This window comes from Anas platyrhynchos, chromosome 8 (genome assembly GCF_047663525.1).
Source record: "Anas platyrhynchos isolate ZD024472 breed Pekin duck chromosome 8, IASCAAS_PekinDuck_T2T, whole genome shotgun sequence".
In the NCBI taxonomy this organism is placed as follows: domain Eukaryota; kingdom Metazoa; phylum Chordata; class Aves; order Anseriformes; family Anatidae; genus Anas; species Anas platyrhynchos.
The window spans coordinates 4,177,461-4,193,512 of record NC_092594.1 but is presented as its reverse complement, the minus strand read 5'-3'; the positions used below and the strand labels follow the sequence as shown (position 1 = coordinate 4,193,512).

The 16,052-nt window shown below is 42.2% G+C and overlaps 1 long non-coding RNA gene across 1 annotated transcript; it reads left to right on the top strand.

The window, feature by feature from the left end:
- Positions 1-340: 340 nt before the first annotated feature.
- LOC140003027 (uncharacterized) lies at positions 341-6,326 on the top strand. The gene is made up of 4 exons (XR_011810953.1): positions 341-893; positions 4,218-4,280; positions 4,826-4,943; positions 5,125-6,326. It is a non-coding gene; the product is annotated as an uncharacterized lncRNA (long non-coding RNA).
- The last annotated feature ends 9,726 nt before the right edge of the window (positions 6,327-16,052 follow it).

Below are 16,052 nucleotides of genomic sequence, written 5' to 3'. Positions count from 1 at the left end.
AAGTCACTTACAACTCAAAATAGAGAAAAAACAAGCCTCTACGAATCGAGACAGAATAAGCCTTAAGGTGATGGCTTAACCCCTCGCTCTACTCTAAAAGAGTTAATGGGGTTGCATGTGTATCTGCCCAGACCGATCCAGTGGGAACACCACCCACGGCACCAGACACCCAGAGCGCTGCCCCCGGCTTCAACTGTGCATGCGCGGCCACCGCCCACGGCCATGAGGGTGTGGGTGTGTGTGTGGGGGGGGGGGGGGGGGGGGGGGGGTGGAGGCTCCCAGTGCGCATGCGCCTGGCAGCCCCGCTCGGTGCGCACGCAGAGGGCAGTGGGGCGGGGCGGGGCGGTTCCAGACCCGGGGGTTGCGGGTTCGAGTCCCGGGGCGGACACGTTTCTTCGCCGTGACACCCCGTTATTGCCATAACTAATACCGGGGCCCAAAGAGGCAGAAATACAGCTGCAGCCATCCCATCCGTGTGTGGTTAGGTAGCAATACCTGGGAACAAATCATGTCTAACCTGCGGTGTGATGTTGCTCACGGAGGCTGGTTTTCCATTATATGTTATCACGGTTACCTCTGTCTGCACCGGTTAACGCGAAAACGCCCAGCAATGTTTCTCAGGCGCTCAAATTTTGCTCGAATTTTGCAAATTTTAGCTGACAGAGCTGCAGCTCGCGAACCGCTGCCTCTGGGGGGCGGCAGTGTTTTAGAGATGAAACTGAAGTGTTTTTTGGTGGTGGTTCCTTCCCCCTCCGTCCTGCAAGATGGCATGGCAGAGAAATTATTTTCTGGTTTCTCATGTAGGTCCTCGTGTAGTCCTTCTTACAAGCTGCCTATATGGACTAGTCTATAAAGTATTTCTGCTAGAAACATGAGGAATATGTGACTGCAACGTGAGTATCCAAATGAGGTAACTCCATGCAAAAAAAGGGGATGTTAACTCCCTGTATAATCAGCTAATTAAGAGGCTGGCTGTTTCAATATATGCATAATATAGTGGACAGTAAGGCTATCCAGAATTTAATTCTTGGCTCTTAAGGCATCTGGAAAGTTGAATTTGTGAAATCAGATCTTAAATTTCAGCATGAACAGACGAACAGTTCAAACAAACAAACAAAAAAGCAAAAAACAAAATGTGATCTTAAAGTCAGAAGTTTAACCATGAAACTTCTCTAGAAGTCTGTACTGATGTAACTGTTAATAAGCACTGTAAAAAATACTGTTATTTTTGACTGGTCAGTATACTTCTAAGGACCTGGCTGACATCATGAAGAATACACATAAGTACATTCAATTTTTTGTATTTTTAAGCATTATAGGTTTCACCCATTTTATATGCATGCATGTATATGTGTATGTACATGAATGATCATTGTGGTGTCAGAAAAAACTCAGTGTTTATAAAGTTTTTCTAATGAATAGCAGAATCCATGCCAAGTGTACAAATGCTGCACATTCTCTTCTGCAAGGAGTTTTATAAATCCCCAAAAGCTGTAGGTTAGTGTAAGGTTTGAACAGTGCAGTTCATATAGTGGGCTCTTTCATAGTAGTTTTAGGAAACTACTGTTCTCAAGATAGATATGAATGCTTAGCAGTTTTATTGCTTCAGGTGTTCCGTTTCAAATGAAAATTAGTAATAAACCTAAAGGGAATAGATTGTGGGAGCGTTAAAGTTTATAGTTTAGGTAATTGCTAAGGTGTCTGAATTAGTAAAAAAAAAAAAAAAAAAAAAAAAAGTAATTGCTGTATGTATAAAGAGCCCACAGTGGTGGCTCTATGTTACCTACATGTTTATATCTGGAATTTTAGATCAGCATTTGGCACTTGTCAAGGAAGTGTTTAGTCACTTCATGAGCCTTAGTTGGTGGTCAGACAGCTCCGTTTGCATTGGAGTTGAGGCTTGTCTGATACGTGTGAGGTCTAGCTGGGGTCTATTCCCCCATCGTAGCTGAAAACAGCCTCCAAAAGGCTGTAAAGCAGGGTAGTGGATATTTTTAGAGTGGATAACATGGGAACCTTTCAGCTTTAATTCAGTGATACAGAATATTTAACACTTAAGTCTTTCCTAAAATACTTACTAATTCAGCTTTTCAGATTCTTTTATTTGTTAAAAACTATAGGGCTTGCAAAGCACACCATTATTTTAATGCTCATGTTGAGCAGTATGTAAAGCTTAGTGCTCGTGCAGTACATTAGTGAGGTTTCTTTCCACACATGCAGGCTTCTCAGCTCTGCCTCATCGTGGTGGTACTGCTCTCAGTAGTAGGGATAAACATAAAGTCTGAAAGGTTGGCTCGTTTGCTAAGCTAGTTAAGTTTCTTATGTTTGGTGAGAGACTTCCAACAAGTTCTATAGACAGTAGTGTGTTTTTTAGACATTAAACATTTAACATTAAAGGCAGGTAACAGCCCCTTCCTGCAGACTGAGTGGTGCTAACTTAAGGTGTGTGGCAGTCAGACGTGGGTACAAGTTGATGCCATGTGGTAAAATTGTATACATGTATATGCCATTGGCAGTTCTTCTGACTGGTTACTAAGGTTCTGTAAGCCAAATTCTATAATCATCAATCATCTGTTGTTTGCATATGTCTTAAGGAGGGCAGTCATTTTTCTTTGTCATTGTGATAACTGCTTAGTTTTCAAAAAAGGAAGGAAAGACAGAGAGCTTTATTATTATTATTATTATTATTATTATTATTATTATTATTATTATTATTTGAATTTGAATTGCTGTCCAGCCAGAGACATGGGTGCAGAGGGAGTTTGTCTGTCAGATGCCATTTAGAGAGCTCTGGTACATAAATTAGAGTGGAGAGATCAGAATGAGCCTCGATACTACTTCATTTATTTGATCACAGTGTGGGGAGAATTGAGACTTTGAAGCCAGTTTCTATGTGTTCAGATGGAGAATAAAACCATGAGAAGAAAAAGAGTAGAGCTCTCTCCTGGGCATAGAAAACTGGCAGGCTGTGACAAAGCGAGAGCTCTCAAAACCTTCCTATCAAACCTCAAACTTGGACCTGTCATTTTCTGGATGGCCAGTTTCCTGCCAGCCCACCTATTAGGTCATTAGAGATTGGAGGTATGTCCCTTCTAGGCCCTGGGTAGACTACCAGAGGGGCAGTGTCTAGCATCAAATGAACGTAGCTGCTCATTTTTGAAGCAGTAAGGACCTAGTGTCAGAAACTGGTTTTGTTATTTGAGCCAGGTTCTACTGACTGCATATGATTGACTCCAAGCCTGGACAGATATTCTCTCCACTTGAATACGTCTTTTACCAGAGCATAACAATCACTTAACAATCAATTAACAATCGACCTCATCGCAGTCTACAACTTCCTAGTAAGGGGGTGTCGAGAGGCAGGAGACCTTTTCTCCATTAACACCAGCGACAGGACCCGCGGGAACGGGGTTAAGCTGAGGCAGGGGAAGTTTAGGCTTGACATCAGGAGGGGGTTCTTCACAGAGAGGGTGGTTGCACACTGGAACAGGCTCCCCAGGGAAGTGGTCACTGCACCGAGCCTGTCTGAATTTAAGAAGAGATTGGACTGTGCACTTAGTCACATGGGCTGAACTTTTGGGTAGACCTGTGCGGTGTCAAGAGTTGGACTTGATGATCCTTAAGGGTCCCTTCCAACTCAGGATATTCTATGATTCTATGAATTTATGCTGACATACTTCTCAATTTTTATGTTTTTCCACCTGTAGATTGCATCTCACTGTAGGTTGCATTTTAGTCTCCTAATTTATTCCCTGGTTTTTATTTTTATTTTTGTACCACCTCATTAGTGAATGTAGAAGAAAATGCATACTAGCTGGGCTGCATCCGGAAGTGCAAACCAAAGTGCTATAGATAGCATGAATGTAGGAAAAACACACTTTATTGTCTTAATGAAGAAAAATAAGCTTTAAACTGACTTTAAATATGTCATAAGACTTCATGGTATTAGAAAACATGCTAAAACAGGCTGAAAAAACTATTATGAATCTCTCGTTTTCCAATACATTCTTAGACCAAATCCTTTGAGATTCAGAGCTATTGTCCTCACTTTAATGTGACCTTCTTTAATGCAACCTTATAATACCTTGAATATACATCTCTATGAGCCTGTGATAATATTAAACAATCATAAAGTCAATTGTTTTATAACTATTACATTATGAATTCTTCGTGGTACACTGAAAATTTGTTCATTGATCTTTTGCTTAATTCTACAGATACTTTTCTTACTACAGCCTGCATACAGAATGTTCTTTAAATGAGCACAGAATGTGCTTCAGGTAATTTAAAGGCTTCCTGGCTATCTTAAAAATTATATTGATTTTCACCTTGAATATTCACCTGTCCTTTATTTTTAGAGATATACAGGGAATGTGGGAGGGGAAGTGCGCCTTTTCCCCTTTTTTTTTTTTGTCACTCAGCACAAGGACAGTTATTGCCCAGCAATAACAGTATGTTCCATTTAGAGTCCAAAGCACTAATATCATTACTTTTTCTCTAGCTTTGATGTAAAAAAGATCCTGATTGTGGTTACAGAATCATAATCCTTCAGTATTTATTTTGAGGAGCTGTGAAGCCAACTTTTAACTGCCTTTGTATTCTACAGCTTTTTGTTTACAGCCTTTCTTCCTCTCTTTTTTCAATCTTATTTTTAGAAAAAATATAATAATGTTGCTGATAAGAGAAATGTAGCAGTCTTTCAGGCAAGTAAGAATAACCAGTATTAAACAAAAGGTAGAAAATCAGAAAACTATTGGCTAAAAGCTGCTATCTTGAAATGAGACTTGTTTGTTTTCAATAAGTAATTTTCTTATTTCTCTTCAAGAATGAAAGATTCTCAGTGAAAGCTAGTAGTTAAAATTAATATCCACTTGATGTGAAAATGGAACAAACATCAGAAGGACCAAGCATTTTGCTTGGCTAAAGAAAGTGCAGTTCTCAAGGTAGGATAATAATTCTAAGTGAAAAATTTTCGTTTTTAAATACTTTTAATATTTCACTTTTAGAATTTGCATTTGCTTTCAAAAAGCAAATGTGGTTGGATTAGAAGGGTGTAAACTTGTACGTTCTAGTTTATTTTTAAAAGTGTTAACTTATGATTTTTTTATTTTTATTTTTTAACAGAGGAGGAATTTATCTACGTTGGGAATTTGTTAATAGATAATTGATGTATACAATGGATATGCATATACCATTTGGATTTTTTTTCTACTGTAGCTTCACGCAATTTTTGGCATTGTAATCTTTCAAGATGTCAATGCTTCTTTATACATTTCATGCGCTTATATGTAAAGTATGTTTAAATAAGCCACTGTTTTCAGTAGATCCTGCTTTTTCAGTGAAACTCGCGTTTTGAATATTGTGGTTGTCAGAATTCTGAAGCAGCAATGCAATAAAAGAAGTTGTATAAGATCTTTTATATACAGAAACCTAGATGTACACTTTGCATATATGTACAAGTGCTTTTCTCTGGTTACAGTGTTTGCAGTCTAGTGCTAGTAATCTTTACTATGAAAGGACTTTCTATTTTTAATCCTTTAGATAATTTTTCTTTATAAAGAAATATAATTAAAAGTGACTTTATTGCGAACAGTTTTGAAGTGCTGAAATTACACATGCTGCCTATTTTTCAAAGCCTGTTACTGCTAATGAGTTTTTTATCATTATTCTGCAAAGAATGGTGATGTTATGAATTGGTATGTTATATTGTCAACAAGCATTGTTTTTGAAGAAAAGGTTTGAAGATATTCAAAACTATCACTGTTGCAACAAATCTATTGCTTTCTTTTAAATAGTTGCGCCATCCATTACAGTCCTTTGAATTCTGACAGTAATTCAGGCAAACAGGAGGAACCAAAGACCAGATGATGCTTGTGTAGCAGGCATTTTTCTGTTCATTGCCAAGTGCACAGTTCACTGTTCGGTCACCTGTGTCGGCTGGTTTAGTGCCTTTAATGCAGTTCTCTGCATGCTCCCTATTCTATAAAGCTTACTTGGGGACTTCAGACATGGCCTGTCTTATTATTCCCTAAGGAAGGGTAAGGCCTTTACTGTCCAGCTGGAAGGATCACTAATTAGAGCCCTTGCTTTGGCACAGAGTGTGTCAAGCCTGCAAGCCTTCCTGCTGGGATCAATGGCATTCATGTTTGCTTTCATGAATGCACAATGGACAGGGATCTTGGCAAAGAACTGCCTATTCAGCTTGTGCTGAGAAGCTGAGTCTTCACAACATTTTAAAGTAATTGTAGAGGTAGAAAGGGAGCTATAAGAATACACCCTTATTATTCTGCTCAAAAAAAAAAAAAAAAAAAAAGAAGAAAAGTATTCTCTCTAACAAGAATCCAATCCGCAGTCAAAACCCAGCATATATTTTTGCCCACATAATGCTCGTAAAGAAATTTAGAGTCATTACTCCTCTATGCTTGCAACTTTCTGAGAATTTAGGATACATTTCTATTTTAACCATCTATAAAAATTTAAAACTTACCTTGCAGTAAATGCAAACTCTGTAAGCAATATGATTAATTCAGACTATGTGTGAGGTGTTGCCATTAATAAATAAATGAAGCATTTGCCCTGCCAATAACCATTAATTCTTTCTTTTTTTCCTCTTTCCCTTTAGAGACAGGTATGTTTCTGCAAAGGGGGTAAGATTTTTAAAATGAGCTTGTTTTGGCATGTATTTTTCATGGAAATACAGACCTGGGTCTGTATTCTGGAGTGTCTCTTCAGGGGTCACCCAAATACACCATGAATATTATTTACCAGTAAAACAGCTTGACCGTGGCAACTGCCAGGTGCCCACCTAGCCTCCTCCAGCCTCCCACACCCTGTCCTTGACAGGGCAGGGTGGAAAAGCTCCTAACCTGTGATAAGAACATGGAAATCACCAATTACCATCATGGCCAAAAAACCCTTGACTAGGGGAAATTTATTATAGTTTATTGTCAAGTAAAAATAGAGAAGCGTGGTGAGAAACAAAACAAAAACAGCTGCCCCTCACCTGCTCCTTCTTCCCAGGCTCAACTTCACTCCCAACTCTTCCACCTCAGCACCCTGAGCCCTGAATGGTGTGAGAGGCTGGCAGTGGAGGTTGTGGTCTCTTCGTAACAGGTAGCCTCTGTCACTCCTTCCTCCTAACAAGTTCCCCTTTCTCCCTGGCTGCCATTCTTCAAGAACGCTCCAGTGGGGTGCAGTCCTCCAGCAGCAGACTGCTCAGGCATGGGCCCAACTTGGGCCACAGTTCTGCCAAAAAAACACCTGTGTGGGCTCTCCATGGGCAGCAGCATTTTTCAGAGCACAACCAACTGCTGCAGGGGCCTCCGTAGGCTGCAGGAGGACTGCTTCACTGTGGTCTTCTCCACAGTCTGGAGGGCAATCTCTGCCAAAACCTTGCCTCATAAACCCAACACAGTGTGGTAGATACTGGATGCCTTCACTTTATGTTCTTTTATCATTAGAAATAATGGATTTTTTAAAATAAACTTTAGAATAAAAATTTGAGCATTATGTTAATATAATAAAGGATGCTAGCCCCAGTAAATGAAATGTTATCTAATTGTATTTCACAGAATCACAGAATTTCTAGGTTGGAAGAGACCTCAAGATCATCGAGTCCAACCTCTAACCTAACACTAACAGTCCCCACTAAACCATATCCCTAAGCTCTACATCTAAACGTCTTTTGAAGACTTCCAGGGATGGTGACTCCACCACCTCCCTGGGCAGCCCGTTCCAGTGCCTCACAACCCTTTCAGTAAAGAAATTCTTCCTAACATCTAACCTAAAACTCCCCTGGCGTAACTTTAGCCCATTCCCCCTCGTCCTGTCACCAGGCACATGGGAGAACAGGCCAACCCCCACCTCGCTACAGCCTCCTTTAATGTACTTATACAGAGCGATAAGGTCACCCCTGAGCCTCCTCTTCTCTAGGCTGAACAAGCCCAGCTCCTTCAGCCGCTCCTCATAGGACTTGCTCTCCAGGCCCCTCAACAGCTTCGTCGCCCTTCTTTGGACCCGCTCAAGCACCTCGATGTCCTTCTTGTAGCGAGGGGCCCAAAACTGAACACAGTACTCGAGGTGCGGCCTCACCAGAGCCGAGTACAGGGGGACGATCACCTCCCTAGCCCTGCTGGTCACAGTGTTTCTGATACAAGCCAGGATGCCGTTGGCCTTCTTGGCCACCTGAGCACACTGCTGGCTCATATTCAGCCGACTGTCCACCATCACTCCCAGGTCCTTCTCTGCCTGGCAGCTCTCCAACCATTCCTCTCCCAGCCTGTAGCTCTGCTTGGGGTTATTGCGCCCCAGGTGCAGGACCCGGCACTTGGCCTTGTTGAACTTCATACAGTTGACCTCAGCCCATCGGTGCAGCCTATCCAGATCCTCCTGCAGAGCCTTCCTACCCTCGAGCAGATCGACACACGCACCTAGCTTGGTGTCATCTGCAAACTTACTGAGGGTGCACTCAATGCCGTCATCCAGATCATTGATGAAGATGTTAAAGAGGACCGGCCCCAGCACCGAGCCCTGGGGGATGCCACTAGTGACTGGCCTCCAACTGGACTTGGCTCCATTTACCACAACTCTTTGGGCCCGGCTATCCAGCCAGTTTCTAACCCAACGAAGCGTGCGCCAGTCCAAGCCAAGAGCAGCCAGTTTCTTGAGGAGAATGCTGTGGGAGACGGTGTCAAAAGCCTTGCTGAAGTCAAGGTAGACCACATCCACAGCCTTTCCCTCATCCACCCAGCGCGTCACTTTGTCGTAGAAGGAGATCAGGTTCGTCAAGCAGGACCTGCCTTCCATAAACCCATGCTGGCTGGGCCTGATCGCCTGCTTGCCCTTCAAGTGCCGCATGATGACTCCCAAGAGGATCTGCTCCATGAGCTTCCCTGGTACTGAGGTCAAACTGACCGGCCTGTAGTTCCCCGGGTCTGCCCTCCGGCCCTTCTTGTAGATGGGCGTCACGTTTGCTAGTCGCCAGTCAGCTGGGACCTCCCCCGATAGCCAGGACTGCTGATAAATGATGGATAGGGGCTTGGCCAGCTCCTCTGCCAGTTCTCTCAGTACCCTTGGGTGGATCCCATCCGGCCCCATCGATTTGTGGACATCCAAGTGCCGTAGCAGGTCACCAACCAGTTCTTCGTGGATGGTGAGGGCCACATCCTGCTCCCTGTCCCCTTCCACCAGTTCTGGGTACTGGGTATCCAGAGAGCAACCAGTTTTGCCGCTAAAGACTGAGGCAAAGAAGGCATTGAGCACCTCCGCCTTTTCCTCATCTCTTGTAACTAAGTTTCCCCCTGCATCCAGTAAAGGATGGAGATTCTCCCTAGTCCTCCTTTTGGTGTTGATGTATTTATAAAAGCGTTTTTTGTTATCTTTAACAGCAGTAGCCAGATTGAGCTCCAGATGAGCTTTGGCCTTCCTAATCTTGTCCCTGCACAGCCTCGCTACATCCTTATAGTCCTCCTTAGTGGCCTGCCCAATTTTCCAAAGATTATAAACCCTCTTTTTTTTCCTAAGCTCAAGCCACAATTCTCTGTTGAGCCAGGCTGGTCTTCTTCCCCGCTGGCTCATCTTTGGGCGCATGGGAATAGACCGCTCCTGCGCCATTAGGATTTGCCTCTTAAAGAGCGCCCAGCCTTTCTGGACCCCTCTGCCCTTCAGAACCGCCTCCCATGGGACTCCACCGACTAGTGTCCTGAGCAGCCCAAAGTCAGCCCTCCGAAAGTCCAATACAGTGGTTTTACTGGTTCCCTTCCTGGCCCCGCCAAGAATAGTGAACTCCACCATTTCGTGGTCACTCTGCCCAAGACTGTTCCCGACAATCACATCCTCCACCAGTCCTTCTCTGTTTGTGAAGAGAAGGTCTAGCTGGGCACCACCCCTGGTAGGTTCACTAATCAGCTGCGTCAGGAAGCTATCTTCCACTTTCTCCAGAAACCTCCTAGACTGCTTCGTCTGGGCTGTGTTGTGCTTCCAGGATATGTCAGGGAAGTTGAAGTCCCCCACGAGTACAAGCGCCGACGATTTCACAACTTCTGTCAGCTGCCTGTAGAACTCCTCATCCGTCTCCTCATCCTGGTTCGGCGGTCTATAGCAGACCCCGACCAGGACACTAGCCTTGTTGTCCCTGCCGATCCTAACCCAAAGGGACTCGATCTTGTCATTCCTAGCCTCGAGTTCTACAACATCGAAAGACTCTCTGATATAGAGAGCCACACCGCCACCCCTTCTGTGCTGCCTGTCCCTTCTGAAGAGCCTATAGCCAGGCATCGCAGCACTCCAGTCATGAGACTGGTCCCACCACGTTTCCGTGATGGCAACCAAGTCGTAGCCTGCCCGCTGCACGATGGCTTCCAGCTCCTCCTGTTTGTTACCCATGCTGCGTGCATTGGTGTAGATGCACTTCAGCTGGGCCTTTACCTTATCCTCCGGCCTTGCCATTGCTCCCCCTGGCACAGCCCCAACAGTCCTTGCTTCAGCCCCATCCCCCTTCTTACCTAGTTTAAAGCCCTATCAATGAGCCCCGCCAGCTCCTGGCCCAGGATCCTTTTTCCCCTAAAAGGATAGGGACCCGTCTACGGCCATCAGACCAGGTGCTGAGTAAACTGCCCCATGGTCGAAAAACCCAAGATTTCTGCATAGGCACCAGCCCCGGAGCCACGTGTTTAACAGGTGGGCTTTCCTTGTCCTCTCCATACCCCTCCCTGTCAATGTAGGGATGGACGAAAATACTACCTGCACTCCTGCTCCGTCCACTAACCGTCCCAGCCCCCTAAAGTCTCTTTTGATAGCCTTCAGGCTTCTGTCATCAATGTCATCACTGCCCGCCTGGACTATCAGGAGAGAATAATAATCAGAGGGGCGTACCAGGTTGGGGAGCTTCCTGGCAACATCCCTGACTCTGGCCCCAGGGAGGCAGCAGACTTCCCTACGGGTAGGGTCAGGCCGACAAATAGGGCCCTCTGTCCCCCTAAGGATAGAGTCTCCCACGACAATCACCCTTCTTTCTTTCTTGGTGGAGGCAGTCCTGATGCGTGGAGTCGACCTCCTCGCCCTAGGCATCCTCCTGGGAACACTTTCTATCTCTTCCTCAGTTGCTGGTCTCTCAATCTCCAGGGCCTCAAACCTGTTTTGTAAGGGCACCTGGGAAGGTGGGGCCGGAAGGGGAGGGCATCGCCTGCCATGTCGCGCAGGGACCTGTCTCCACTCCTCCTCAACTCCCAGATCCCCTCCCTCTGCCCGACGGCGACAGGGCAGGGGGTCCACCCCCATTTGGGGTGTCTCACCCCGGTACCTCTCCTTGAGGCCCTGCAGGGAGTTGCTCCAGAAGTCTATCTCCCGCTCACATTCCCTGATGGCCCTCAGCCTCTCCACCTCCTCCTTGAGCTCCGCCACCATGCGGATCAGGTCATCCACTTGCTCACATCTCACGCACGCAGCGTCTCTGCCTCCCGCCGACGGCAGCAGCAGGCTCTGACACTCCCTGCATCCGGTGACCTGAACCGCTGCATTCTTTAACGGGCAGTCGGTCTGGGTGTGTACCGACCTCCTGCAGAGCGCTCCGTGCCTTGTGGAGACCATTATCGCCTAGCTAAAGACCGTCGTTAAGAGGCGTTCGTGTGGGCGGGGGTTGCTCTCCTCCCTTCCTGCTCGCCCTGCCTGCGCGACCTGTTTGATTTCACAGTGGAGAAGATTTTAAAAATGACTAATCTAAGAAGAACAAAAGGCAGGCTGCAGCAGGGAAAAGGTAAAGTTGCTTTTGTACTTTGCAAGATGTGGTAAAGTATCAGCCTTTTAAGGTCAATAATAATTCAATTCTCTGATTAAAAAATGAAAGAGGTGAGAGGAAATATGTGAATGAAAGGATTATGGATAATGTTGAGTTCTGCTGTGCTTCTGTTTTTAAAAGGCAACCAAAGTGCAATATCTTGTTACATTTCATGTGTGCTGGAAATGAAACAATACATTCTGGGATAGCTCAAGTTTCATATGAGAGAGAGATTTTTAATTTTAATTTTTATTATTATTATATATTTTTTGAGATAAAGGGGCTACATGAAACATTGTCAGGTTGTCAGGACTTGCATTTTAAAACAGAAGTGCATCAAGATTCTGTTCTGGGTCTTCTATGTTTTCTCTGAACTGTGAAGCGATAGACTAAGCAGTTCTCTTAATGCAGTAAAATTTAGTTTTGCATTGCATTTTGTGGATGCAAATGTAGTACTTTAGCACTGGCAGGTAATTGGTGAAAGAGACAGCTGCTGTCTTCCTCCTAACTTTGCTCTCCAATTTAAAATGCACTAGGTGAGTGGGTGAGTCATTTTTTTTTAAATAATTACTAACTTTTGACTCTGTTTTTAAAACCTTAAATATTCTCTCCTGTCTTTGGTAAGATTGTGGTTTTATTGTTGATATTGCTGATCATAGGACACCTGTGCTATTGCTACTATATGTTTTTGCTCCACTGTGATGAAATTCTTGTTTGTACACGAAAGTAGCGTGTGAAGAGTTCCTGTTTCACTTGTGTGTGTGTTAGCTCCCTGTCAGATTTAACCCCCCCGCCTTCCAAACCAGTAATTTGCCTTTCATGCCAAATGCTATGTGAAGTTACAGTGTTTGAGTGGTGATCACTCATGTGGGTAACATTGCCTGATTTTTCCTAATATGAGAAAATATCTGGATGCTATAATGTGCTGATTTTTGAAAGAGATACCAGAGAAGAGACCTTGTGCTCTGTATCTCTGTTGTGCTCTCATGCCATCATTGGGTGTGCACCCCTTCCCCCGTGTGCCCTCTGTTACGCACTCTCTTCATTTTACCTCTGGCTCACTTGCTGTCTCTCATTGTCTTGGCTCTTGCCCTTTCACTTGCTGTTCGTCAGTCTTCTGTATGCTCCTTTGTGTTCAGTCATGGGCACGTGCTCTCTTGCTCTGTCTTTCTCACACGTGCTTCTTCATGCTTAGTCTTGTGTGCTTGCCCAAGTCTTTTTCTTACACAGTCACATTGTCCCTCTTCATCTCTCATACCGTCTTGTGCTCTGGCTCACTCTACTTTATTGCTTCTTCCAAATTTCTCATTCACTTATACACTACGTACATCAGGTACAGAGGCATACACTACATCAGTTGTTTATTCTATATAGTGGATATGTTGAACCCTTCTTTGTAACATGTTGCATGTTTTATGGCTAATCTGATGATCCATCAGTGAATGACAAACTGCTCCATTAATTGGATCATTAATATTAATCCAATATTAATGCTTGGTTTTGTTTACTTCCACTACTTTATTAATATTATTCTCATTTTGTTTGAGAAACTCCAAGTGGAAAATAAAAAATCAAGTATTAGAGAATTTAAGGTCTTTGGGATTTGCTAAATTCAGTTAAGAACTGATTTCATTATTAATTCCAATGTCCAATAAAAATTGAATCTTACTGGGCAGGGTTTAAAATTCTGGCAAGGGTATTATCCATACAACAGCCTAGTCTGTCAGTGGCTAAGCATGTTGCAGTGGAAAAACTGAAGTCATAGCTTCAGGTAGTACTGTAGTCCAGCAGAAGGAATTAAAAAAAAAATAAAAATTAGGACTGTAGGCCTACTGCTAGCTAATATTTATCGACCCTAGCCTTGGTTAAATGATGCAAACACTAAGCAAATGTTTTCAGTAATATGGTCTATCAGAATTCATTGGAACTTAGAACTGAAACGTAATTAAAGTCAAATATAAATTATTGAGAGCAAGTAGTTTCAGGTTAAGGAGTTGAACAAAGATAAGTTAGTAACTACTTTCCTCCATGAGAAGGGATGATGTATGAAGAAATTACATATTTCCATTAACTTTTTGTGTGTTGCCTGCAGTCTGCTTTGGAGAACATACCAGTTCCTCAACCTGAACTTATATATCAAATTCCAGGTGTCAAACCAACAAGTAGATGTGTCAAAATGTTTGATTCCTGGGTTCTCAGTTAGAGGTTCTGAACCCTCTACAAAGAAAAATGGGCAGAAATAAATGGGTCATCTTGAAGTTGGGGGCTAATAATGATGGAGAAGAAAAAGAAATTTAAGTAAGCAGAAAATGTGACAAAAAGAAGTGGCTATCTCTGAGAGAAAAACAAAACAAAACAAACAAACAAAAAAACAGGAATCTGTAGGTGCTGCTAAAAGACTTCATGTAGACCTTCACTCAGCTTGATGCAGAAAGTGGGCTTGTCCTACACATGTATGGAAGACTGGTGACACTGACTGTGTAGCTTTGTGTCAAGGAAGCTGCAGCATAGTCCTGACTGTACGTGATCGTCTCTAGCACAGAACACAATTATCAGATTCAGTTCAAAGAGAAATTCCAGACTTTGGTCAAACATACATTGAAGGTCAGCTTATGATTTTTTAATTATGTATTTTGTTTCCTAGAGATCATTATCATTATAGATGAAATGGCAAAAATTTTTATCAGTTTACTGAAAGCACAAGTAATACAGTTGTAGAGGCTAGTAATAACGTGAAAGAACGCAAAATTATTACACAAGTTTATATTTCAAAGAATCATTCCTGATTCTGTTTCTTATACAGGAATATCAAAGAATGGCATTCATTCAATTGAAATGAGAGTGCACTATAGCAGTTTCCAAATATTAAGATTGCTGGAGGGAACTCCTGTAACAATAAGTATATATCTTCCAACATACTTAGGTATGCACAGCAGAAACCGATGCCATTTACAACAAAGTATATTGGTTCTTTTCTTTGTAATCGTCTGTCACTTCTTGTCTGGTAGTAACATGCATTATTCATTGATAATAATTTATATTTGTTATAGTTTTTGAATTTTATAGAGGTTTTCCTCATTATTGAAACATTATGTACACAGATTTTGTTAAACTCGGAACTTAGAAAATGGAAAGAAGTGGTTTCAAGTAGAGTATTTGGAAGATCATAAGAATGTGGATGAAGAACTTCATGCTTCTTGTCATCTTAAATGAATTTTATTATTTAAGTTCCTCTTTGGCTGTATATAATTGCTTTATAAATATTAAAGTGTCTAATAATCACTAATATTGAAACTGTGAAGGTTTACGGATATCTTCAAGGCAAAAATGGCAGGGAGAGTAACATTTTTAGCTAGACCAATACAGTTAAAAAAAAAACAGGCAAGCTTTTGGATATGAAGCCATTTTCTGGCACCTACGCAAAAAGACACTTAAATAAGGCATGAAATAAATTCTCTTATGTTCCTGCAAGATTGAGAACTGTTGCAAAACTTTCATAACGAGTTATAATGTAGTTCAGAAACATCTGTCAGTGCTGTTGGTCTAAATTTCTTGATACTTTTAACATCCATTAATAACTTTTTTTCCATTTAATAACTTTTTTTTTCTCTCTAGATTTATAGTTTAAAGAAAAAAAATAGCCTATCACACAGAAATATTTTCCTATTAAAACTTTATTAACAATATATCTTCTTATTAACAGTCTCTTATTTAAAGAAAAGCAAACAGACACTATATATGTTTATATATATGTTTATATATATATATATATAAACAGTAATGACAAAAGAGCCTCACAACATTTACATCCATATCTTTGTTTTTTTCTTCTTCCTCTTCTTCTGAATGTTTGTGTAGAGTCTGCTTCCAAAGAAAAAATGTTGATGGCTTTATTTCCTCTTTCACATAAAAGGAATATTTAATGCAAGAGGCTATCACTGAAAATTGCAAGTTCTGACCATCTCCTAAATTCCTGGTTTTATGCGTGTCTGAGTATTAAAAAGAGTAGCCACTGGGTGGCTGCTGTGGTTGAGAGAATAATGAAATTCTTTGTAATGGTTATAGCATGACATTCTCTTTCAGAGTAAAGAGTGCTGTAGTGGATGAAGATCTTCATTTTCTTCTGTTATGGATTGTCCTATCATATAAAAGAATGCATTTTATGTGATATAAAAGTATCTTTAAAAATGTATTGGAACTCTGAGAACCCACTTGCAAGAATCTAAATGATTTTCACTTCATTCTTGAACACGGCTAAGTGCTTTAGTTGTTATTACTG